Here is a 26,939-nt window from a genome sequence, read left to right as displayed (position 1 = left end):
CTTCAAAAATGCCACCGAGGGCAGTCAAGATGGCAGACTAGGAAGAGCAGAATTTGTGTCTCCGCACAAGTAGGGCCCCTACCAGGCACTGGTGGGGGACCACGGAAACCTAAGGGGATGGAGGAACCCCCAGTGACTGGCTTGCAGGATCTTGGTTCCCAGATCAGAGGTCAGGCCCGAGCTTCTGTGGTGGGAGCTCCGAGTCCAAACTACTGGACTAACAGAGAACCTCAGACCCCAGGGAATACTAATCAGAGTGAGGACTCCCGGAGATCCTAATCTCAGCATCAAGACATGGCTTTCTCCAACTGCCTGCAAACTCCAGTGCTTGACACCTCAGGCCAAACAACCAGTAAGAGGGGAATACAGGCCCACCCATCAACAACAACAACAACAACAACAAGAAACGACAAAAAAATATGTTACAGACAAACGAGCAAGGTAGAAACCTACAAGACCAAATAAATGAGGATGAAATAGGCAACCTACCTGAAAAAAAATTCAGAGTAATGATAGTAAAGATGATCCAAAATCTTGGAAACAGAATGGAGAAAATACAAACATTTAACAAGGATCTAGAAGAACTGAAGAGCAAACAAATAGTGATGAATAACACAAAAACTGAAATTAAAAATACTCTAGAAGGAATCAATAGCAGAATAACTGAGACAAAAGAATGGATGTGAGCTCGGAGATAAAATGGCAGAAATAACTGCCAGGGAGCAGAATAAGGAAAAAAGAATGAAAGGAATTTAGGACAATCTCAGAGACCTCTGGGACAACATTAAACACATTAACATTCAAATTGTAGGGGTCCCACAAGAAGAAGAGAAAAAGAAAGGGTCTGAAAAAATATTTGAAGAGATTATAATCAAAAACTTCCCTAATATGGGAAAGGAAATAGTCAATCAAGTCCAGGAAGCACAGAGAGTCCCATACAGGGTAAACCCAAAGAGAAACATGCCGAGACACATATTAATCAAACTCTCAAAAAATAAATACAAATAAAAAATATTAAAAGCAGCAAGAGAAAAACAAATAACATACAAGGGAATCCCCATAAGGTTAACAGCTGATCTTTCAGCAGAAACTCTGCAAGCCAAAGGGAGTGGCAGGACATATTTAAAGTGATGAAAGGGAAAAACCTACAACCAAAACTACTGTACCCAGCAAGGATCTCATTCAGATTTGATGGAGAAATTAAAATCTTTACAGACAAGCAAAAGTTAAGAGAATTCAGCACCACCAAAACAGCTCTACAACAAATGCTAAAGGAATTTCTCTAGGCAGGAAACACAAGAGAAGGAAAAGACCTATAAAAACAAACCCCAAAGAAATAAGAAAATGGTAATAGGAACATACATATTGACAATTACCTTAAATGTAAATGGATTAAATGCTTCTACAAAAAGACATAGACTGGCAGAATGGATACAAAAACAAGGCTCATATATATGCTGTCTACAGGAGACCCACTTCAGACCTAGGGACACATACAGACTGCAAGTGAGGGGTTGGAAAAAGATAATCCATGCAAATGGAAATCAAAAGAAAGCTGGAGTAGCAATTCCATATCAGACAAAATAGACTTTAAAATAAAGACCATTACAAGAGACAAAGAAGGACACTACATAATTGTCACGGGATCAATCCAAGAAGAAGATATAACTATTGTAAATATTTATGCACCCAGCATAGAAGTGCCTCAAAACATAAGGCAAATGCTAACAGCCATAAAAGGGGAAAATGCAGTAACACAATAATAGTAGGGGACTTTAACAGCCCACTTTCACCAATGGACAGATCATCCAAAATGAAAATAAAAAAGGAGACACAAGCTTTAAATGACACATTAAACAAGATGGACTTAATTGATATTTATTGGACATTCCATCCAAAAACAACAGAGTACACTTTGAAGTGTTCATGGAACATTCTCCAGTATAGATCATATCTTGAGTCACAAATGAAGCCTTGGTAAATATAAGAAATTGAAATTGTATCAATATCTTTTCCGACCACAGTGCTATAAGACTAAGTATCAATTACAGGAAAAACACTGTAAAAAATGCAAACACATGGAGGCTAAACAGTATGCTACTAAATAATCAAGAGGTCACTGAAGAAATCAAAGAGAAAATCAGAAAATACCTAGAAACAAATGACAATGAAAACTCAACGACCCAAAACCTATGGGTTGCAGCAAAAGCAGTTCAAGAGAGAATTTTGTAGCAATACAATCCTACTTTGAGAAATAAGAAACATCTCAAATAAACAACCTAACCTTACACCTAAAGCAATTAGAGAAAAAAGAACAAAACCCCAAAGTTAGCAGAAGGAAAGAAATAATAAAGATCAGATCAGAAATAAATGAAAAAGAAATGAAGGAGACAATAGCAAAAACCAATAAAACAAAAGCTGGTTCTTTGAGAATATAAACAAAATTGATAAACTATTAGCCAGACTCATCAAGAAAAAAAGCGAGAAGACTCAAAGCAACAGAATTAGAAGTGGAAAAGGAGAAATAACAACTAACACTACAGAAATACAAAGGATCATGAGACGTTACTACAAGCAACTATAGGCCAATAAAATGGACAACCTGGAAGAAATGGAGAAATTCTTAGAAAAGCACAACCTTCCAAGACTGAACCAGGAAAAGATAGAAAATATGAACAGACCAATCACAAGCGCTGAAATTGAAACTGTGATTAAAAATCTTCCAAGAAACAAAAGCCAAGGACCACATGGCTTTACAGTTGAATCCTATCAAATATTTAGAGAAGAGCTAACATCTATCCTTCTCAAACCCTTCCAAAATATAGTAGAGGGAGAAACACTCCCAAACACATTCTACAAGGCCACCATCACCCTGATACCAAAACCAGACAAAGATGTCACAAAAAAAGAAAACTACAAGCCAATATCACTGATGAATATAGATGCAAAAATCCTCAACAAAATACTTGCAAACAGAATCCAACAGCCCACTAAAGGGATCATACATCATGATCAAGTGGGGTTATCCCAGGAGTGCAAGGATTCTTCAATATATATAAATCAATCAATGTGATACACAATATTAACAAATTGAAGGATAAAAACCATATGATCATCTCAATAGATGCAGAAAAAGCTTTTGACAAAATTCAACACCCATTTATGATAAAAACTCTCCAGAATTTGGGAACAGAGGGAACCTATCTCAACATAATAATGGCCATATATGACAGACCCACAGCCAACATCGTTCTCAATGGTGAAAAACTGAAACCATTTCCTCTAAAATCAGGAACAAGACAAGTTGCCCATTCTCACCACTATTATTCAACATAGTTTAGGAAGTTTTAGCCACAGCAATCAGAGAAGAAAAAGAAATAAAAGGAATCCAGATCGGCAAAGAAGAAGTAAAACTGTCACTTTTGCAGATTACCTGGTACTATACATAGAGAATCCTAAAGATGCTACCAGAAAATTACTAGAGCTAATCAATGAATTTGGTAGAGTAGCCAGATACAAAATTAATGTACAGAAATCTCTTTCATTCCTATACACTAATGATGAAAAATCTGAAAGAGAAATTAAGGAAACACTCCCATTTACCATTGCAACAAAAAGAATAAATTGCCTAGGAATTTATTACCTACCTAAAGAGAGAAAAGACCTGTATACAGAAAGCTATAAGACACTGATGAAAGAAATTAAATATGATACAAACAGATGGAGAGATATAACATGTTCTTGGCTTGGAAGAATTGACATTGTGAAAATGACTATAATACCCAAAGAAATCTACAGATTGAGTGCAGTCCCTATTAAACTACCAATGGCATCAGTCATAGAACTAGAACAAAAAATTTCACAATTTGTATGGAAACACAAAAGAACCTGAATAGCCAAAGCAATCTTGAGAAAGAAAAACAGAGCTGCTGGAATCAGGCTTCCAGACTTCAGGCTATGCTACAAAGCTACAGTAAAGACAGTATGGTACTGGCAGAAAAACAGAAATATATATCAATAGAACAGGATAGAAATCCCAGAGATAAACCCATGCACATATGGTCACCTTATCTTTGTTAAAGGAGGCAAAAATGTATAATGGAGAAAAGGCATCCTCTTCAATAAGTGGTGCTGGGAAAACTGGACAGCTACATGTAAAAGAATGAAATTAGAACACTTCCTAACACCATACACAAAAATAAACTCAAAATCGATTAAAGACCTAAATGTAAGGCCAGACACTATCAAACTCTTAGAGGAAAACATAGGCAGAACAGTCTATGACGTAAATCACAGCAAGATCCTTTTTGACCAGCCTCCTAGAGAAATGGAAATAAAAACAAAAACAAATGGGGCCTAATGCAACTTAAAAGCTTTTGCACAGCAAAGGAAACCATAAACAAGACGAAAAGACAACCCTCAGAATGGGAGAAAATATTTGCAAACCAAGCAACTGACAAAGGATTTATCTCCAAAGTATACAAGCAGCTCATGCAGCTCAATATCAAAAAAACAACCCAATCCAAAAATGGCCCAAGACCTAAACAGACATTTCTGCAAAGAAGATATACAGATTGCCAAGAAACACATGAAAGGATTCTCAACATACCTAATCATTAGAGAAATGCAAATCAAAACTGCAATGAGGTATCACCCCACACCGGTCAGAATGGCCATTATCAAAAAATCTACAAACACTAAATGCTGGAGACGGGTGGTGAAAAGGGAACCCTGTTGCACTGTTGGTGGGAATGTAAATTGATACAGCCAATATGGAGGACAGTATGGGGGTTCCTTAAAAAACTAAAAATAGAACTACCATAGGACCCAGCATTCTCACTACTTATCATATACCCTGAGAAAACCATAATTCAAAAGAGTCATGTACCACAATATTCACTGCAGCACTATTTACAGTAACCAAGACATGGAAGCAACGTTAAGTGTCCATCAACAAATGAATGGATAAAGAAGATGTGGCACATATATGCAATAGAATATTACTCAGCTATAAGAAGAAACGAAATTGGATTATTTGTAGTGAGGGGGATGGACCTAGAGTCTGTCATACAGAGTGAAGTAAGTCTTAAATGGGAAAAAATACCATATGCTAACACATATATAAGGAATAAAAAAAAATGGTTCTGATGAACCTAAGGGCAAGACGGGAATAAAGATTCAGACGTAGAGAATGGAGTTGAATCCATGGGGTGGGGGAAGGGTAATCTGGGACGAAGTGAGAGAGTAGCACTGACATATACACACTCCCATATGTAAAATAGATAGCTAGTGGGAAGCTGCTGCATAGCACAGGGAGATCAGCTGGATGCTTTGTGATGCCCTGGAATGGTGGGATAGGGAGTGTGGCAGGGAGACGCAAGAGGGAGGGGATATGGGGACATATGTATGCATATAGCTGATTCACTTTGTTATACAGCAGAAATTAACAGATTGTAAAGCAATTATACTCCTATAAAGATGTTTAAAAAATGCCACTGAATTGTACACTTAAAAGTGGTTAATTTATGGTATGTAAGTTTTATCTCAGTAAAACTGTTAAATATGATTAATAGCTGGGCACTTTATAAACATTGTAACCTAAGATGGTGGGCCAACACTTGCATGAAGCCTCACTGGAGGAAATTAAGACCAGAGATATTTTATTAGGAGAAATAAAGAAAATGGAAAACAGAGGTGGTGAGGATGGAAGGGAGAGAGGAAGAGAGAGAGGAGGGGAGAGGGGGGAAGGAGGAAGATCACGATGTTCATTATCACATTCTTTGTAATAATGGAAACTGAAATAGTATAAGGGCCCATCAGTAGAGAAATAGCTAAGTAAAATATGGTACATGTGAAATAAGTAACTTGCAAACTGGTATTCAGAGCATGATACCATTCAAGTATATTAAAAATTTAGTATATATGATATCTGTGGAAATATATGTAAAAGTATAAAAAAAGAAAATTTAAAGCTACAAGTAAATTTGGAATAGTGGTTGCTTCTAGGAAGCAAAGCAGGGGAATCAGGATGAGGGTAGAAATCAGGAGGGCCTTCAGGTTTGTACATAATCTAAATTCTAAATAAATACTACATTCAAAATTATATAATTTTTGAAAGTATAAACAGGGGATTTCTCTGGTGGCACAGTGGTTAAGAATCCACCTGCCAGTGCAGGGGACATGGGTTCGAGCCCTGGTCCAGGAAGATCCCACATGCCACAGAGCAACTAAGCCCATGCACCACAACTACTGAGCCTATGCTCTATGGTCCGTGACCCACAACTACTGAGCCTGCATGACACACTACTGAAGTCCTTGCTCCACAACAGGAGAAGCCACCACAATGAGAAGCCCGCTCACCGCACTGAAGAGTGGCACCCCCTCACCACAACTAGGAAAGCCCACACACAGCAACGAAGACCCGAGGCAGCCAAAAAATAAATAAATAAAATAAATAAATTTATTTTTTTAAAAAGTATAAACAGAAAAATGGACTTGAAGCAAGTATTCCAAAATATAAATATTGGTATTTCTGGATGGTGGGAGTAAGGATGAGGAAAAATAACAAATTTAAGAAAAAAATATTAAAAAGCATCCTTTTCTTTGATTAGCTAATGTAAAGCTGTAAAAAAACAAAAAAATGAAAATTTAAAAGTGAAAAAAAACCCTGCAAGCCCACAGCAGACCTGAGGAGCAGCAAGCGCAGAACAATAGCTCACCATCAAGGTCACTGACCTTTGGAACAGAGCATCAGTGACCACAGTAGGAAAACCTAGGATTCTGCCTGGAAACAGAAGGAACTTAGGGATCATGGTATTTTACTGATGGGGCCCATAATAATCCAGATTATAATACTTTAAACATCTTATATTCACATGTGACACACTTGCCATCCTTTTTTGGTTCTTATTCAACAGTAATCTTGCTTATAAAATTTGACTGTTTTTCAAACCACTTACAATGTTATTCACTTTTTCAGTTGAGGAAGTTGGGAATTTACTTCTCATTATCTACCTGCTCTTAAAGGGTCCTGTTTCTATCTTCCAAATATCACAGAAGGACATCTAATGGGGAGAACTTTATTTGCATCCCCAACTTTAGGAATTGGAAGTCCAGGAAGTATATTTTATAGCTTTCTAGCTTCTACTATTATAGTTGGAAAAGATGGAAAAAAGCAAATACATTTTAAAGTTTTAGCCTCGCCTGTTATTATAGAATGGAAAGGATGTTGCATGAGCCAATTAGCAACATCCAATACAGTCTACTCCTTTGACTGTTCATCACCTACATATACCCTTCTACTGACATTTCCATACATAATGGTAATCACAGTATGCTACATCTAGATTTAATGCTACTATCCTTCATATAAATGAAAACACACTCAACTTCTATCTGGAAGGAGAAACTCAAAATTCCATCAGTCCCTGTATCAATCTCTGGATGACACTCATTTAGTTATAATATCAGTGTAATTTTCTGCTACCCTGTGCTAAATTATAAAGTCCACAACCACTAACATACCTTATATAAAATTACTGGGGAACAGGGAGAAGGATATTGATGCGTTAGATACATACATACATACATATGTGTACACATACCAGAACAAGGTGGTATTTATGAGTAGCTGCAATAGTCCTTGCTGTTCTGTCTAGAAGTTGCGATGGGGGTGAGTATGTGTGTGTATGCGTATGTAACATCTCCACAGCTCCTTCACTGTTGTTCCCTCTGTCAGTATATAAACTAGAAGGAGTTCTATTCCAGGATAGTTGTTCAGAATTGTAGTTCAGACAATCATTCTTGAATTATTGAGACCTTGATAGTGTTTTCTATGTTGGATTTTTGAAGTAACCTATCCTTTTCACCACTCAATGGAAGTTATAAGACTATATCCCCACAAAATCTCCTGGGTTCCAGTCCTGTTCTTCTCTGCACACATTTTATAGCAAGAACCTATGTTTCACTGATAACCAAGATTAAATACCGAAACAAAAATAATAACTCCCCTATTTTGCCTTTTCTCTTAAAGAAAAATAAAAATTGTAACAAAGCATTATCTTGTAGTTTAATTGCTGCACTTCCTTTTTTCTTTCTTAGTGGTACATAAATGATGATGATTCTTACAATTGGTACTCTTAGATTCAATGAAATAGAGTAGTGAGGTGTACCACTCTCAGTTCTATTCCAGTGGTTCCCACATCTGTGTCTTCTGTGGTTAAAGAAACACCACCATACACTGGTGGTTGACAGATTTCTTTCGTATATGAACTGTAAGGTTTCAGGACATTTCTGGTTTTCTTGGCAATAATCTTAATTTTCAAACTAACAGTGTTCATTAATCATTTTTTCTTCAGTGTTCTCATTGTACTGGCTATTATGAATTTTATGTACCTCTGTCAATGTTGGAATTTTGTGTCAAATCAGCAAGAAACTTAAAAATATTTTATTCTCTTCATTAATTTGATTATGAAACAAAGTACCTATTCATTATTTTTATTTAGAATTTTTTTTCTTTTTAATAATTTAGTGCTTTGTGGTGGTGGTGGTGGTGGGATGAACTGGGAGATTGGGATTGACATATATACACACTAATGTATAAAATAGATAAGTAGTAAGAACCTGCTGTATAAAAAAATAAAACAAACAAAAATAATAATTTAGTGCTTTTGTTTGATCCAGAAAAATTTTTGTTGTGATTTACCTTTCTAAATAAGAATAATTTTGTTGATTTCATGGCTTTTTTTCATCTTTGTTTTTATATTCCATTATGTTTTTATCTGTTATTTTTTTAAATACATAAATTTAAAGATGAAAAACGAGGTATTCTTCAAATACGTTCAAATCATGAGTGCGTAATTTCTTTTTTATTGAAAAATTCTGAAACTTCTTCCCAACTGCAGCTTAGAATGGCATATTCCTATCTCAATTTCCCCTTATCAAAGTCTCTAAAATGCTTGCAGCCATTCTTTTAGCACCTGACATAATAGGAAGTGTGAAGGAGGGGAAGTTGGAATGAAAGGAACAGTTTTAATGGATTGTAGTTAAAATATCTTTTGCAAATCTTACAAAAGCATATAGCCTGTGAACACAGTGCTAAGAGTCTCTCCCAGGGTGTTAGAATCCCTCTGCCCTGCCCCGACTCGTTTTCTGAGTTTTAAGCTTCTTTAGCTTCACAGTAAATCTGCAGTGGATCTTGGGTTTTCGTTCTCTTTATGAGGGAAGGCGGCATCTCCTCTGGCTGGCCACTTATGACTCCTTTGCTCATGTTCCTTTTTCTGAGATCCAAAGGACAGAGATGCATTTTTCCTGCCATTGCAAATGGAGCTCTAACAAGTCTTTACTCTGCCACTGGGCCTAGGTGGCTTCATCCACCATTAAGTATCTACATTTGGTACATTTGGTGAGTCCCCCATAGCAGCCCCTAACTACTGTGGACTCTAGAGAATGTCAAATCTCTGAGTGGTTCCCTAGAATCACCTCATTTGATTCGAGGTGAAGATGAAACACCTCTTCTCCTAAATGGTGTTGCCTGTCTCACAACTTGATTCATTACAGTTCTCTCCAGGACTCCTCAACCTCTACTTCTGATGTAAATTGGGTAATGTTGGCATATCTGGTTTGATGATCTGTTAGTTTGTCTCTGTAGGTAGCCTGGTCCTTAACTGAGGGCAATTAGCACCTATTGTTTTGTGCTCAGTTTGAAGGGGCTGGTCACCTGATGGAAAAATAAAGAGAATCATTTTAGTACAGACTGATGTCTTAGGTATCTGCTTAATTGCTTTTATCCCTCTGTTTTCTCCTTGAAATCCTGCTTATGTGTTCTAGGTCCTATGATAAGTACCAGGAATGGAAAAGTAAACAGATCTGTTGTAAACAGTCAAATGCAATACAAAGAATAATGTGGTTTACCTTCCATATATTAAACCATCGTGCTTAAAAAAACCCATTTAAAAAACCCAGTATAAAAACAACTGTTTTCTTTAAAGTTATATGAGATTTTGTAAAAGATTTCACTTTGCCACTATGTAGTAACTATGATTGAACTTATGAAATTAAATATACTACATGATAAAACATTTAGTAGTAATTCTTCATTAAATAATTCAGATGTGATATTGGAATAATATGGGGGACTTTGGAGGACTTCATTTTTCATAGCATTGTGGAAATAGGAAAGATTTATCAAAAGGGAGAATGGGGATTCGTTTCTACTATGGTAGTCTATGTGGGAAATTTATAGTTTGATTTGTATACATGAAATAATGCTCTTACATATCTCTAGTACATAAAATTCATACTTGTTTAAGGATCTAAAATTGTGATTTTTGTGTACTGCTAAAACCTAAGGTAATGATAACAAAAAGATTTTTCTGGATTTGTATGTGAAGCCCAAGTGACCTCATTCTGCCACCTTCTGGCTGACTCCATATCTTATAGTGCTATGAATTGTCATCTAACTGTTGCTGCTATTGTTGGCACCAGATCATTTATTTTGGGGCCTGGCAGATTACAACTGTAGTCAAGTTAAGCTATAATGTAGTTCTAGTGCCTTAGGCTCACGATTATTTCTTAATTCTAAGTGTGTCAGAGTTTATTGGAATAGCTTACCCCATGATGATGTGTCAGGTTGTTTCCTCTAACAGTATGTACTTACAACTACTACTGCTTTTCCATTGATGTTAAAACTGTATCAAGTTTGTTAGCTATTTATCATAGTCACAATAAGAAAATTATTTGAAGAATGATAGAGAAATCAAAGTTTTTGAAATCACTCCTAAGTTCTTATAGAGAAAGTAATGTTGGGTTCAGTAATCACTTATCAAAGCTCTAAAATAAAAGCAGAAACCATGTGACTGCTAATGAAATCTTAGTACTTTATACCCTTGGTTTTATGACTCTTCAGTCTATTTTCATTTATTCAAAAAAGATTTGGGGGCTTCCCTGGTGGCGCAGTGGTTGAGAATCCGCCTGCCGATGCAGGGGACACGGGTTCGTGCCCCGGTCCGGGAAGATCCCACATGCCGTGGAGCGGCGGGGCCCGTGAGCCATGGCCGCTGAGCCTGCGCGTCTGGAGCCTGTGCTCCGCAACGGGAGAGGCCACAACAGTGAGAGGCCCGCGTACCGCAAAAAAAAAAAAAAAAAAAAAAAAAAGATTTTGGTAAAGGCTTAAAACTTTTGAAAATGTAATTCATTTTTAAGAAGTATGCTATACTTCTTGGGGGAAGGTAGGGAGAAGGAATTAATATAGAATATTGCAATTTTGTCACCTTTTATAACACACTTTACCTCTCTGTACCTCTGGAAAATTCGATAATAATACTCATCTTAAACGTGGGTTGTTGTGAGGAATAAATATGTTATTTCATATAAAATGCTTAGAACAATGCCTAAGAAGTTAGCATTATCATCAATCTTACAAAATTCAGAATATATTACATATTTTTATATAATTTATAAGTAAGTAGATTCCAAAATATCCTAGACAGTGTTTTATATTTTCTTACAGTTTTATATCCAGTATTTAAAAAAATAGAAAGATTGAAGATATTAATTTTTCTTGGAAATATTCTTCTACAGTAGTGTAGAAATATATGTGATATACTGGCGACTAATAAAGGCCCTCTGTTTCCATGTGAGACTCATCTTTGACTTGAGAAACCTAAAATTATCTCACAAAAGATATGATACTCTAAAAATTTGATCAATTCTAAAACATTTATTGAATGTTTACTATGTGATTACCATTGTGTTAGATTCTAGAGGTAGAAAATTATGGGAGAAGCTCAAAGAAGAGTTAGAAGTATAAGCATATAGTTATTGTACAGTGTGGTCAGTACAATAATATGGGTATTAATATATTTTAGGAGCTAGAATAGAGGAAATAATATTAGACTTTAAGTAACAAGTAGGAATTTGCCAGGAGAAAGTCATCTTACATAAATGGAACTTTTATATTGATTTATTTGGACTACTGGTTTATCTGTACATTCTAACATTTCATATTAGTACTGCTATACTGACTTTCATATCCAGAATGCTTTGTCACACATTCCCTGAAGAATGAGATTTTCAAGCATTTGTATTTTAGTAGGGAAGACCAGGTTTCCATCATGGTAATTCTAGGTAAAGGTAAACTGTATTTTTCTGGGTGGATATTTGCAGTGCTGCTCTCTAAGCCTGTAGCTCACTACATTCACCTCCCTATTCTGTGGAGCCAGATCTATCCTGGTGGCAGTCAGATACCTGAGGCCTGGAGCTTGCCCTTGTCTACACTGATGAGGACTCTAATTTGAGTGAAAAGAGTGACTCCATTTGTATAGTGGTAGTGGGAGTTGAGGTGATAATTTTCATCTTCTTTATTTCTGTTCCAGGTATTTAGAAAGTCCTTACATGGAAATTTAGATACTGGGCTGCCTGGATATAATCTTGGCTAATGAGTCAGTAGTGAGTCAATGGGAAGGTTCTAATCACCATAAAGAACTAAAGGACTAGAGGGAGAGAGTGCCTGCATCAACCATGATTAGAAGTTTTATATTTTCATACTTCATATATTATAGTACTCTGGAAATAGAATCCCACTTTTCCCACCCCTATCACCTTATTACATTTAAGTCTGGTATCAGCTTTCTATTGCTGCTATAACAAATAAACATAAGTTTAGCAGTTAAAAACAATACCCATTTATTATCTCACAATTCTGTAAGTCAGCATTCTTACAGGCTCTTATCTGCAGTTTCTGGGGAAGAATCTACTTCCAAGCTCATTCATACTTTGGCAGAATAGTTTCTTTTGACAATAGGACTGAGTTCTCTATTTCCTTGCTATCTGTATTTTGGGGCTGCCCTTATCTCCTAGAGGCCTCTCTCTAGTCCTTGCATATGCACCCTGATATTTCAGAGCCAGCAGCTGTGCAATGAATCATTTTCATGCTTGCAATCTGACAGTTTTTTGCTTTGGCTCTCTTCTGCTTCAAGCTGGAGAAAGTTCTCTGCTTTTAAGAGTTAATGTGATTAGATTGGGCCCACCTAGATAATCCACCAGAATCTATTTTCAGGTCATTAATTAGTAACCTTAATTATATCTGCAAAATTCCTTTAGCCATATATTGTAACATATTTACAGGTTCCAAGGAATAGATGGAACAAATTGGGGGAGGGAAGGAGGATTCTGCCTATCACAAATCTTGTTAGCTTTCAAGTATGGTTTTTGAACCAAAGTGGGAGATTGTGTATGCAAAGGCATAAAGTTAGGAAAGGGCATTTTGTTCTCAAGAAATGGCAGTTAATTTGGTAGTATTATTGTTGAGATATAAATTGGTGAAATGGAGCTAAATGGAAGCCTGTTGAAAATTGGCAAAGGTCCTTGATTACTATGCTAGGGGTTTGGATTTTGTGGGCCATGGGAAATCACTTGAGTTTGTTTTTCTTGGGAATGACCTGGAATCGCGTTTTAGTAGTATGACAAATATAGGAGTTTTTGCAACAAAGACCAGGCAGTAGGAACATCAAAAGTTCACTGTTAATTAAAGAAAACCAAACATCTCAAGTTAATGAATTTAGCATTTTTCTATGTATGGGAAGATGCAAAAGTCAGGGCTCATTGAAATCATTCCTTTGATATGTACCTCAGCTATCTGGGGCTAGTATCCTGTGCTGTCTCATCCTGAGTCTTCTCAGGGTGCATCACTGGGAGGTGGCTGCAGTGGCTGATGGCTTGATGGGAGGCATCCTGTTTGTATCCTGAGTTCCCTCACGGCTCACTGTCAGGGCAGCTGTAATGTGATGGCCTGATGGCTGCAATATCCTTTGTTTAGTGATATGGCAGGAAACATTTTTTTCATTGACACATTAAAATTATAGTAGGAGAGGAAAGAGATTAATGCAGAAGAAAATGAAGACATATGGCTGAAAACTTCCCAAGTTTGGCGAAGCACATACATTTACAAATTCAAGAAGCTCAGTAAGCACCACCAAGAAAACCGTACCCAAATACATCATAATTAAATTAACTAAAACCAAAGATAATTCTTCACCAGAAGTCCTGTTCTAAAGAAATGGTAAAGGAAGTTATTCAGGAAGAAGAGAAATGATACCAGAGAGAAATTTGGAACTTCATGAAAGGAAGAAGAGCAACAGTAATGGTAAATATCTGTATAGATATAACAAACAGTTCTTCTCTTGGGTTCATTAAAATATGGTTGAGATAAAAAATTGTAATATCTTTTGGGGTTTCCAATGTACGTTGATGTATATACATGACAACTACAATATAAAAGTAAAGTTTAAAGGGAACCAAATGTCTATAAGCTTTATAAATTTCACTTGAAGTAAAATTTTAATTCTAAGTAGACTATGAAAAGTGAAGTATGTATTGTAATCTGTAGAACACCACCAAAAAACCCCACAACTATACAAATATGCAATATTCAAGTAATCCAAAAGAATGCAGGAGTAAGGAAACAGGAATAAAAGAGGAAGGTAAGAGACTTCTAGTTTCAGCTCTGACATAAAACAAAGCTAGAAGTCATCACTCCTGTTTCTTTTTAAAAAATTTTTAAGAGCTCTTATTTATTTATTTATTTGGCTGTGCCATGTGGAATGCAGGATCTTAGTTCCCTGACTAGGGATTGAATCTGTGCTCCACTGCAGTGGAAGCAAAGAGTCTTAACCACTGGACTACCAGAGAAGTCCCATCACTCTTGTTCTTATAGGAGCAACCACCAACCTGAAGCCTGGAGTGAGGCAAATCTAGAGAGTTGCAGCAGAGATCAGCTTACCAAGAGAGCAGGAGCCCCTGGACCCATAAATTGTTAGGAACATTTAAATGATAATTTTCTTAGGTTGCTGGAGGCTGAGTATGGACTTGCACGAGGGTGTGAAACTCATGGGAGCAATAGTCTTAGGGAGGCCCTCATACTCCCATGGGTTTTACCTCCAGGAACAACATCAGGTTCTCCAGATGAAGATCCTGGAAAAGATCCCCTTGTGGCTTTTGAAGGAGGGAAAGGTAATTATTGTGAAATATGCCCAGAGCATATCTGGGGGAAAAGATATTACCAGAGCCATATCCCAGTTTGAGGTGGACATCCCTCCTACTTCAGGCCCCTCAGCCTTCCTAATTCATCTTAAGGGGGCTATGGTGCTGGAGAAACACCTATGAAGGTCACACCCCAGAGAAATAAGCCAAGTAAAATATTGAGATTTAATCCTAAAATTGTAGAATGCTTTTCCTCCCCCACAATTTACCCTCATACCAACACCAAAAAAGATAAAAACAAAATATGCAGATGTATAACAGGGCTCTAGTATAAGAACAATGGATTACAACTGAATAGCTACAAGGCATGGACTCTCTCTGAGTAGTACTGAAGGAAGCCCAGAGTCAAAACAAGGATACTAAGGGAAATTTGAAGCTTCTGACACCTATAGCAAACATTAAACACAGTTCATCTCCTTGGAAAAATTAACAGATCCATCCAGTAAATGCCTGTTTACCTCTGTTCTTATTACCCAATGCTACATGGTAAACTTTCAACAAAAAATTAGAAGACATGCCTAAATGCAAGAAAAAATAGTCTGAAGAGGCAAAGCAAGCATCAGAACCAGACTCAAATATTGTAGATGTTGGAATTATCAGGGAATTTAAAATGACTATGATTAATATGTTGAGTCTAATAGAAAAAGTAGGCAATATGCAAGAACACATGAGTAATGTGAGCAGAGAGAAACTCTAAAAGAGAAACAAAAGGAAATGCTAAAAGTAAAAAAAAACACTGTAATAGAAATAAATGTTTTGATGGGCTCATCAACAGATTGGACACAATGGAGGAAAGTATCAATGAGGTTGAAGATAGATCAATAGGGACTGGCTAAACTGAAATGCAATAAGTGGAAAAAAACCCCAGAACAGAACATCTAAGAATTATGGGACAATTTTGAAAAGTGTAACATATGCATAATTGGAATATCAGAAGGAGAAGGAAAAGGAGCAAAAGAAGTATTTGAAGTAATAATGGCAGAGAAAGTATTATAAAATTAATGACAGACATCAAAATACAGGCCTGGGAAGCTTAGTTTAAAAGTACCAAGCAAAATAAATACCAAAATAACTGCACCTGGGCACATCATATTTATACTGCAGAAAACCAAAGACTAAGAAAATCTTGAAAGAAGTCAAAGGGGGGATGGAAGAAAACCTTACTTGAAGAAGAACAGAATAAGAATTATGTCAGACTTCTCATCACCATGCAGGCAAGAAGAGAGTGGAGTAAAATATTTAAGAGTTGAAAGAAAAACCCCACTAACCTATAATTAATTCTATATCCAGGAAATTATCCTTCAAAAGTGAAGGTCAAAGACTCTCTCAGACAAACAAAAATGGAGGCTAGGGACTTCCTTGGTGGAGCAGTGGTTAAGAATCTGCCTGCCAATGCAGGGGACACAGATTTGAGCCCTGGTCTGGGAAGATCCCACATGCTGCAGAGCAACTAAGCCTGTGTGCCACAACTATTGAGCCTGTGCTCTAAAGCCTGTGAGTCACAACTACTGAGCCCACACACCACAACTACTGAAGCCTGCATGCCTAGAGCCCGTGTTCCGCAACAAGAGAAGCCACCACAATGAGAAGCCTGCACACCGCAATGAAGAGTAGCCCAAGCTCACCGCAACTGGAGAAATCCTGCGCACAGCAACGAAGACCCAACACAGTGAAAAATAAATAAATAACAATTTTAAAAATATATAAACAAAAATGAAGGTTATTCATTTCCAGCAGATCTGTCCTGCAACAATCATAAAAGAAGTTCTTCAGTGAGAACGAAAATTACATAGGTTAGAAATTTGGATGTACATAAAGAAAGGAAAAGCATCAGATAAGAAAAAAAATGAAGGTAAAATCTTTTTATTCATCATTTATCTAAAAGATAACTGTTTAATAATAGTAACAATATACAGGGTGATTATAGAATATGGGTAAGTGAGATGAATGACAGCAGTGTCATAAGGGATAGGCGAAAGGATTTAGAAATACATTATTATAAGGTAGCTACACTACAAGTGAAGCATTATAGTGCTATTTAAAGATGGACTTAATTCAGTTAAAAATGTATATTGCAGACACTAGGACAACCACTAAAAAACTCTAAAAAGAAGTATAATATCTTAAGAGAGGAGATGAAATAGAATCATATAAAATGTCAAAATCAGAAGAGGCAGAAAAATAGGGGAAAAAAGAAAATAAGTGCAGCAACAAGTAGCAAACAGTTACAAACAATAGTGGATATTAATCTAACTATGTTAATAGTCACTTTAAATATGAATCGTATAAATATATCAATTAAAAGAGATTGTCAGTGGATTAGAAAACAAGATCCTTATATACAAAAAATGACCCAGCTATGGGTTGTCTGTTAGAAACTCACTTTAAATATAAAGAACCAGGTAAAAAGGAAATGAATGGAGAAAGATATACCATGCTATCATTAACCAAAAGGAAGCTGGAGTACCTATATTAATTTCAAACAAAAGATTTTAGAACAATGAAAATTATGAGTGATGCAAAGGGATATAACATAATGATTTGGTGGTCAGTTCTCCAAGATTTAACAATTCTAAACATTAGCTTTTAACAACAGAGTGTCAAAACACATGAGGCAAAAGCTGATAGAATTGGAAGGAGATATATACAAATCCACTACAACAGTTGGAGACTTCAACATCCCTGTTTTGATAATTGATAGATCAAGTAGGCAGAAAATCAGTAAGTATGTGGATGACCTGAACAACAGTATCAGTCAGTCAACTTGATCTAATTAACAGAATATGCCATTTAACAACAGAATCTACATTCTTCTCCAGCTTGCCTGGAACATTCACCAAGATAGAGAACATTCTGGGCCATATACCACACCTTAACAAGTTTAAAACATAGTACTCATACAAAATATATTTGCAGACCACAATGGAATTAAGTTAGAAATTGAAAACAGGGACTTCTCTGGTGGTGCTGTGGTCAAGAATCCGCCTGCCAATGCAGGGGACATGGGTTCGAGCCCTGGTCTGGGAGGATCCCACATGCCACAGAGCAACTAGGCCCATGTGCCACAACTACTGAGCCTGCACTCTAGGGCCCATGAGCCACAACTACTGAGCCCACGTGCCACAACTACCGAAGCCTGTGTGCCTAGAGCCTGTGCTCCACAGCGAGAGAAGCCACCGCAATGAAGAGTAGCAGCTGCACACCACAAATAGAGAAAGCCTGTGCACAGCAACAAAGACCCAATGCAGCCAAAAGGAGAGGTCTCAAGAAATTTTAAAATATTTTGAACCAATTTTTTATTATCAAAATACAGCTTCTCAAGATTTGGGGGATTTAGGAAAAGCAGTGCTTAGAGGGCAGTTTATAACCTTAAATGTATGTACTGGAAAAGAAGAAATATCTACATTCACTGAAGATACTGATGGCAAATAACCATATGAAAAGATGCTTAACATTATTTGTCACTAAGGAATATTAAAACAACAATGAGATACCACTATACATCTTTTAGAATGATTAAACACACACACAAAACTGACTGACAATTGTTTACAAGGATACAGAGTGATAGGAACTCTTTATTGCTGGTAGTAATGAAAAATGGTACAGCCATTTTAGCAATTTCTTGCAAAGTTAAGCATAGTCTTACCATACAATCCAGCAGTCACACTCCTAGGAATTTATTATACTGATTTTAAAACTATGTCCACACAAAAATCTGCACGTGAAAGATTATAGCAGCTTTACTCATGATTGCCAAAAACTAGAAGCAACCAAAACATCCTTCAGTAGGTGAATGGTTAAACAAGCTGTGGTACATCCATACCATGGAAAATTATTCAGTGATTATTAAAAAATGAACTATGAAGCCACAAAAAGATATGCGTGAATTTAAAATGCATAATGCTAAGTGATAGTCTGAAAAGGCTGCATGGAATATGATTTGAGTTAAATGAGATTCTGGAAAAGGCAAAACTCTGGCAGTGGTAAAAAGGTCAGTAGGTGCCAAGGATCAGGGAAGCACAGGGAATTTACTAACGTGGTAGACTATTCTGTATGATACATAATTGTGGATACATGACAGTAGGTATTTGTCTAAACCCATATCACTTAAAGTACAAAGAGTAAACTTTAATGTATGCAAAATTTTAAAAAACATAATTTAGAAGGTTGGGGAATCCAAGACTGAATGCAGAGTGTGACAAAACAATCTAACTGTATTACAAATGTATGAAACAGCTTCACTGAAGATGACACAATAGGTGCTGACCTAAGTAAATTTGGAAATAAATGAAGACTCTAATAGTAGAGGCAAAAGAAACTACATAGTAGTGTACTCTAGTTGTTAAAGTTATTTCCCACGAGAATAAAGTTTTTAACTGTATCAAGTTCACAATGCTGGTATTGCCATCCTTGTATACCAAAATTGAACAAGTAAGTAAATAGATGGTGGATGGTGGAAGCTAGGTTTCTCACTGTTGGAGTGGGAGTTTTCAGATAAGAAAGAGGAGGAAGCTAAAATGAATTGTACAGTAATGAATTAGAGTTGGCGATACCAGGAAGAACTTATGTTTACCTTACTATAGACATAGGTGGTTACATATAAAAATACTTATAGATATGGGTATATATACATGTTAGTATTCACATATATTTCTCTGTTCTGATAGCTGAGAGGGCCTAGAAGCAACACCCCAGTAGCAGCAAGCATGTCTAGTTCCAAAGTATTAGCTTCTAATACCATTCTCCAGTAAAAAGAACTAGGGGTCCTTGCAGAAATGGCTGATTCTGGGACTGAGGCAGGAAGTATAGAAAATAAGCATGGGCCATTTTATAGTGGTAGAAAGTAAGTGCGCAAACACACACGCATGCACGTGTGCATGCACGCACACACAATTATATGTCACAGGGACATAGAGACAATTGAAAGAGTTTCCAATGACCAAAGCTTGAATAATTGGAGCAAAAAAGTAATGTAGTATTGAATTAGAGCCCAAAGTATAAAATAAATATCCATGAGTCCATATTGCTGTTAATGATGAATAAAAAATAAATAAATGGGGGTAAAGAGACACATTGCCCAGGGAGAGGAATTCCACTCTTCCTTCAAGGAGGTAGAGTAAAACTCCCTATTCTTTAAGTGTGTACTGGGCATAGTGACTTTATTCCAAAGAGTACAGTGTGGAAAAGGAGGAAAAAATGTAATTATACAGTGAAGACACCTGACAAACACTACCTCAACCAGGTGATGAAGGTCAGCATCCACAGTGATAAGCCATGTTGATGGTGTGTAACTTTGATACAATATGATATAAATGGCACTTTACTCTGTTGTCATTTTCTCAATAACCCATAACCCCAGCTAATCATGATAAAAACACCACACAAATACCAACAGAGGGATGCTCTACAACATACCTGACCAGTACTCCTCAAAGTTGTCAAGGTCATCAAAACAAGGAGAGTTTGAGGAAACCATCATAGCCAAGAAGAGGCTAAGGAGACATGAATACTAAATGTAATGTGGTATCCTGGATGAGATCCTGGAATAGAAAAAGGACATTAGGTAAAAACTAAGGAAATCTGAATAAACTTTGGACTTTAGTTTACAATAAGGTAACAATATTGGTTTATTAATTGTACAAATCTACCATACTAATGTAAGATGTTAATGATAATGGAACCTGGATGTTGGCTATATGACACCTCTCTATACTACTATCTTTGCAATTTTTCTGTAAATCTAAAACTTCAAAAAGTTTATGTTAACAAAAAGTCCCATTTTATATAAAAGTCTTGAAAAATGTAAATTATCTATATTATAAAAAATATCCATTGCCTGGGGATTTGGAATGTCAGAAGAGAGAGATCATGAAGAGTTCTGAGAAAAGTTTTGGAGGTGATGGATATATTCATTTTCTTGATTGTGGAGATAGTTTCACCATTGTATTTATATAGCAAAACATCAAATTCTACACTTTGAATATTTGCAATTTATTGCATGTCAGTTATATATATTAAAGCTTTTTCTTTTTAAGAATAGGGGACAAACAGAAGATAACAGAACAATAGACCTAAATCCAATTATACCAACTATTACATTAAATGTAAATGCTCTAAATAAGACCCAGCTATGTGCTGCATAGAAGTCTACTTTAAATATACTGATAATTGGGGGTGGGGGGAGAGATATGCTATCCAAACACTATCAAATGAAAGCTTGTGGTGGCAAGATTATCCAGGATTAAAGAGGGACATTTATAATGCTAAAAATGTCAATTCAATAAAAAGAACAATCCTAAATGTAAATTAATCTAATAACAGAGCTTCAATATATGTGAAACAAAAACTAATATAGCTGAAAAGAGAGAAATAGCAAAATCTACAAAGTTGAAGACTTCTATAATCATCTCTCAGTAATCTATAGACCAATTAAACAAAATCCAGAAGGATATAGAAGACCTGAACAATACCATCAGCCCAATTGACTTAACTGACATTTGTAGTGTATTCTACTTAATAACAATAGAAGATACTCTTCAAATGTACATGGAACATTCACCATCAGAGACCATATTCTGGATCATAAGACAAACCTTAACAGTTTAAAAAAATTAAAAATTATGCAGAATATGTTCTCTGACCATAATGGGACTAACTAGAAATCAGTAACAGAAAGATATCAAGAAAATTCTCAAATACTTGTTAATTTAAACCACACAATTCAAAATAATCCATGGTCAAAGATAAAGTCTTAAGGGAAATTAGAAAATATTTTTGTACTGAATGAAAATGAAAATGCAGGAGATTGATACAAGATGGTGAGAGATTGGTTCAAAATGGCGGAGTAGAGGGACATGCTCTCACTCCCTTTCGAAAACATTGGAGTCACAACTAAATGCTGAACAATCATCGACAGGAAGACAATGAAACTCACCAAAAAAGATACCCCACATGCAAAGACAAAGAGGAAGCCGCAATGAGACAGTATTAGGGGCACTATCACAATAAAATCAAATCCCATAAATGCTGGGTGGGTGACTCACAAACTGGAGAACACTTATACCACAGAAGTCCACCCATTGGAGTGAAGGTTGTGAGCCACACGTCAGGCTTCCCAACCTAAGGGTCTGACAACGGGAGGAGGAATTGCTAGAGAATCAGACTTTGAAGGCTAGTGGGATTTCATTGCAGGACTTCGGCAGGATGGGGGAAAAACAGAGACTCCACACTTGGAGGGCACACACAAAGTAGTGTGCGCATCGAGACCCAAGGGAAGGAGCAGGGACCATGTAGGAGACTGAACCAGGCCTACCTGCTACTGTTGGAGGGTCTCCTGCAGAGGCGGGGGGCACCTGTGGCTCACCAAAGGGACAAGGACACTGGCAGCAGAAGTTCTGGGAAGTACTCCTTGGTGTGAGCCCTTCCAGAATCCACCATTAGCGCAACCAAAGAGCACTGGGTAGGCTCCAGTGTTGGGTCGCCTCAGGCCAAACAACCAACAGGGAGGGGACCAGGCCCCACCCATCAGCAGACAAGAGGATTAAAGTTTTAGTGAGCTCTGCCCATCAGAGCAACAGCCAGCTCTACCCACCACCAGTACCTCCCATCAGGAAACTTGCACAAGCCTCTTAGATAGCCTCATCCACCAGAGGGCAGACAGCAGAAGAAAGAACAACTACAATTCTGCAGCCTGAGGAACTGCACACACATTCACAGAAAGATAGACAAGGTGAAAAGGCAGAGGGCAATGTACCAGATGAAGGAACAAGATAAAACCCCAGAAAAACAACTGAATGAAATGGAGATAGGCAATCTTCCAGAAAAAGAATTCAGAATAATGATAGTGAAGATAATCCAGGACCTCGGAAAAAGAATGGAGGCAAAGAGGGAGAAGATGCAAGAAATGTTTAGTAAAGATCTAGAAGAATTAAAGAAAAAACAGAGATGAACAATACAATAACTGAAATGAAAAATACACTAGAAGGAATCAATAGCAGAAGAACTGAGGCAGAAGAACAGATAAGTGACCTGGAATGGAAAACAGAATGGTGGAATTCACTGCTGCAGAACAAAATAAAGAGAAAAGAATGAAAAGAAATGAAGACAGCCTAAGAGACCTCTGGGACAACATTAAACACAACAACATTCGCATTATAGGGGCCCCAGAAGGAGAAGAGAGAGAGAAAGGACCCGAGAAAATATTTGAAGAGATTATAGTCAAAAACTTCCGTAACATGGGAAAGGAAATAGCTACCTAAATCCAGGAAGTGCAGAGAGTCCCAGGCAGGATAAAACCAAGGAGAAACACGCCAAAATACATAATAATCAAACCGGCCAAAATTAAAGACAAAGAAAAATTATTGAAAGCAGCACGGGAAAAATGACAAATAATATACAAGGGAATCCCCATAATGTTAACAGCTGATCTTTCAGCAGAAACTCTACAAGCCAAAAAGGAGTGGCATGATATACTTAAAGTGATAAAAGGGAAGAACCTACAACCAAGATTACCCTACCTGGCAAGGATCTCATTCAGATTCGATGGAGAAATCAAAAGATTTACAGACAAGCAAAAGCTAAGACAATTCAGCACTACCAAACCAGCTCTACAACAAATGCTAAAGGCACTTCACTAAGTGAGAAACACAAGAGAAGAAAAGGACCTATGAAAACAAACCCAAAGCAATCAAGAAAATGGTCATAGGAACATAAATATCGATAATTACCTTGAACATGAATGGACTAAATGCTCCAACCAAAAGACACAAGCTCGCTGAATGGATACAAAAACAAGACTCATGTATATGCTGTCTACAAGAGAACCACTTGAGACCTAGGGACACATACAGACTGAAAGTGAGGGGATGTAAAAAGATATTCCATGCAAATGGAAATCAAAAGAAAGCTGAAGTAGCAAAACTCATATCAGATAAAATAGACATTAAAATAAAGAATGTTACAAGAGACAAGGAAGGACAATACAAATTGATCAAGGGATCAATCCAAGAAGAAGATATAACAATTATAAATATGTATGCACACAACATAGGAGCACCGCAATACATAAGGCAGCTGCTAACAGCTATAAGAGAGGAAATCGACAGTAACACAATAATAGTGGGGGACTTTAACACCTCACTTACACCAAAGGACAGATCAACCAAACAAAACTAATAAGGAAACACAAGCTTTAAATGACACAATTGACCAGTTAGATTTGATTGATATTTATATGACATTCCATCCAAAAACAGCAGATTACACTTTCTTCTCAAGTGTGCATGGAACATTCTCCAGGATAGATCACATCTTGGGTCACAAATCAAGCCTCGGTAATTTTAAGAAAATTGAAATCATATCAAGCATCTTTTCTGACTACAACGCTATGTGATTACAAATCAATTACAGAGAAAAACACGCAAAAAACACAAACACATGGAGGCTAAACAATATGTTACTAAATAACCAAGAGATCACTGAAGAAATCAAAGAGGAAATTTAAAAATGCCTAGAGACAAATGACAATTAAAACACAATGACTCAAAACCTATGGGTTGCAGCAAAAGCAGTTCTAAGAGGGAAGTTTATAGCTATACAAGCGTACCTCAAGAAACAATCTGAAATAGACAATCTAACGTTATACTTTAAGGAAGTAGAGGAAGAAGAACAAACAAATTCAAAGTTAGCAGAAGGAAAGAAATCATAAAGATCAGAGCAGAAATAAATGAAATAGAAACAAAGAAAACAATGGCAAAGATCAATAAAACTAAAAGCTGGTTCTTTGAGAAGATAAACAAAATTGATAAACCATTAGCCAGACTCATTAAGAAAAAGAGGGAGAGGACTCAAATCAATAAAATTAGAAATGAAAAAAGGGAAGTTACAACAGACACCACAGAAATACAAAGCATCCTAAGAGACTACTACAAGCAACTCTATGCCAAAAAAATGGACAACCTGGAAGAAATGGACAAATTCTTATAAAGGTATAACCTTCCAAGACTGAACCAGGAAGAAACAGAAAACATGAACAGACCAATCACAAGTAATGAAATTCAGCCTGTGATTAAAAATCTTCCAACAAACAAAAGTCCAGGACTAGATGGCTTCACAGGTGAATTCTATCAAACATTTCGAGAAGAGCTAATACCCATCCTTCTCAAACTCTTCAAAAAATTGCAGAGGAAGGAAAACTCCCAAACTCATTCTATGAGGCCACCATCACCCTGATAACAAAACCAGACAAAGATACTACAAAAAAGAAAATTACAGACCAATATCACTAATGAATATAGATGCAAAAATCCTCAACAAAATACTAGCAAACAGAATTCAACAACACATTAAAAGGATCATACACCATGATCAAGTGGGATTTATCCTAGATATGCAAGGATTCTTCAATATATGCAAATCAATCAATTTGATACACCATATTAACAAATTGAAGAAGAAAAAACATATGATCATCTCAATAGATGCAGAAAAAGCTTTTGACAAAATTCAACACCCATTTATGATAAAAAAAACTTTCCAGAAAGTGGGCATAGAGGGAACCTACTTCAACATAAAAGGCCATATATGACAAATCCACAGCAAACACCATTCTCAATGGTGAAAAACTGAAAGCATTTGCTCTAAGATCAGGAACAAGAGCAGGATGTTCACTCTTACCACTGTTATTCAACATAGTTTTGGAAGTCGTAGACACAGCAAACAGAGAAGAAAAAGAAATAAAAGGAAAACAAATTGGAAAAGAAGAAGTAAAACTGTCACTGATTGCAGATGACATGATACTATACATAGAGAATCCTAAAGATGCCACCAGAAAACTACTAGAGCTAATCAATGAATTTGGTTAAATTGCAGGACACAAAATTCATGAACAGAAATCTCTTGCATTCCTTTACACTAATGATGAAAAATCTGAAAGTGAACTTAAGGAACCACTCCCATTTACCATTGCAACAAAAAGAATAAAATACATAGGAATAAACCTACCTAGGGAGACAAAAGACCTGTATGCAGAAAACTTAAGACACTGATGAAAAAAATGAAAGATGATACCAACAGATTGAGAGCTATACCATGTTCTTGGATTAGAAGAATCAATATTGTGAAAATGACTATACTATCCAAAGCAATCTACAGATTCAGTGCAATCCCTATCAAGTTACCAATGGCATTTTTTACAGAACTAGAACAAAAAATCTTAAAATTTGTATGGAGACACAAAAGACCCCGAATAGCCAAAGCAATCTGGAGGGAAAAAAATGGAGCTGGAGGAATCAGACTCCCTGGTTTCAGACTATACTACAAAGCTATCGTAATCAAGACAATATGTTATTGGCACAAAAACAGAAATAGATCAATGGAACAGGATAGAAATCCCAGAGATAAAACCATGCACCTATGGTCAAGTAATCTATGACAAAGGAGGCAAGGATATACAATGAAATTAGAACACTCCCTAGCACCATACACAAAAATAAACTCAAAATGGATTAGAGACCTAAATTTAAGACCAGACACTATAAAACTCTTGGAGGAAAACATAGGAAGAACACTCTTTGACATAAATCACAGCAAGATATTTGTTGATCCACCTCCTAGAGTAATGGAAATAAAACCAAAAATAAATGAGACCTAATGAAACTTAAAAGCTTTTGCACAGCAAAGGAAACCATAAACAAGATGAAAAAACAACCCTCAGGGGGCTTTCCTGGTGGTGCAGTGGTTGAGAGTCAGCCTGCCGATGCAGAGGACATGGGTTTGTGCCCCGGTCCAGGAGGATCCCACATGCTGTGGAGCAGCTAAGCCCATGAGTCATGTCCACTGAGCCTGCACATCTGGAGTCTGTGCCGCAACGGGAGAGACCACAACAGTGAGAGGCCCAC

The 26,939-nt window shown here is 36.7% G+C and overlaps 1 protein-coding gene across 2 annotated transcripts in view; it reads left to right on the top strand.

Annotated features, from left to right (window-relative positions):
* The window catches only part of PRKACB (protein kinase cAMP-activated catalytic subunit beta), a 138,684-nt gene that overhangs the window by 25,115 nt on the left and 86,630 nt on the right, over positions 1–26,939 (top strand). The gene's annotated exons all lie outside the window — the stretch shown is intronic.

This window comes from Kogia breviceps, chromosome 1, assembly GCF_026419965.1.
Source record: "Kogia breviceps isolate mKogBre1 chromosome 1, mKogBre1 haplotype 1, whole genome shotgun sequence".
In the NCBI taxonomy this organism is placed as follows: domain Eukaryota; kingdom Metazoa; phylum Chordata; class Mammalia; order Artiodactyla; family Physeteridae; genus Kogia; species Kogia breviceps.
This window is presented reverse-complemented; position numbering and strand designations above follow the sequence as displayed.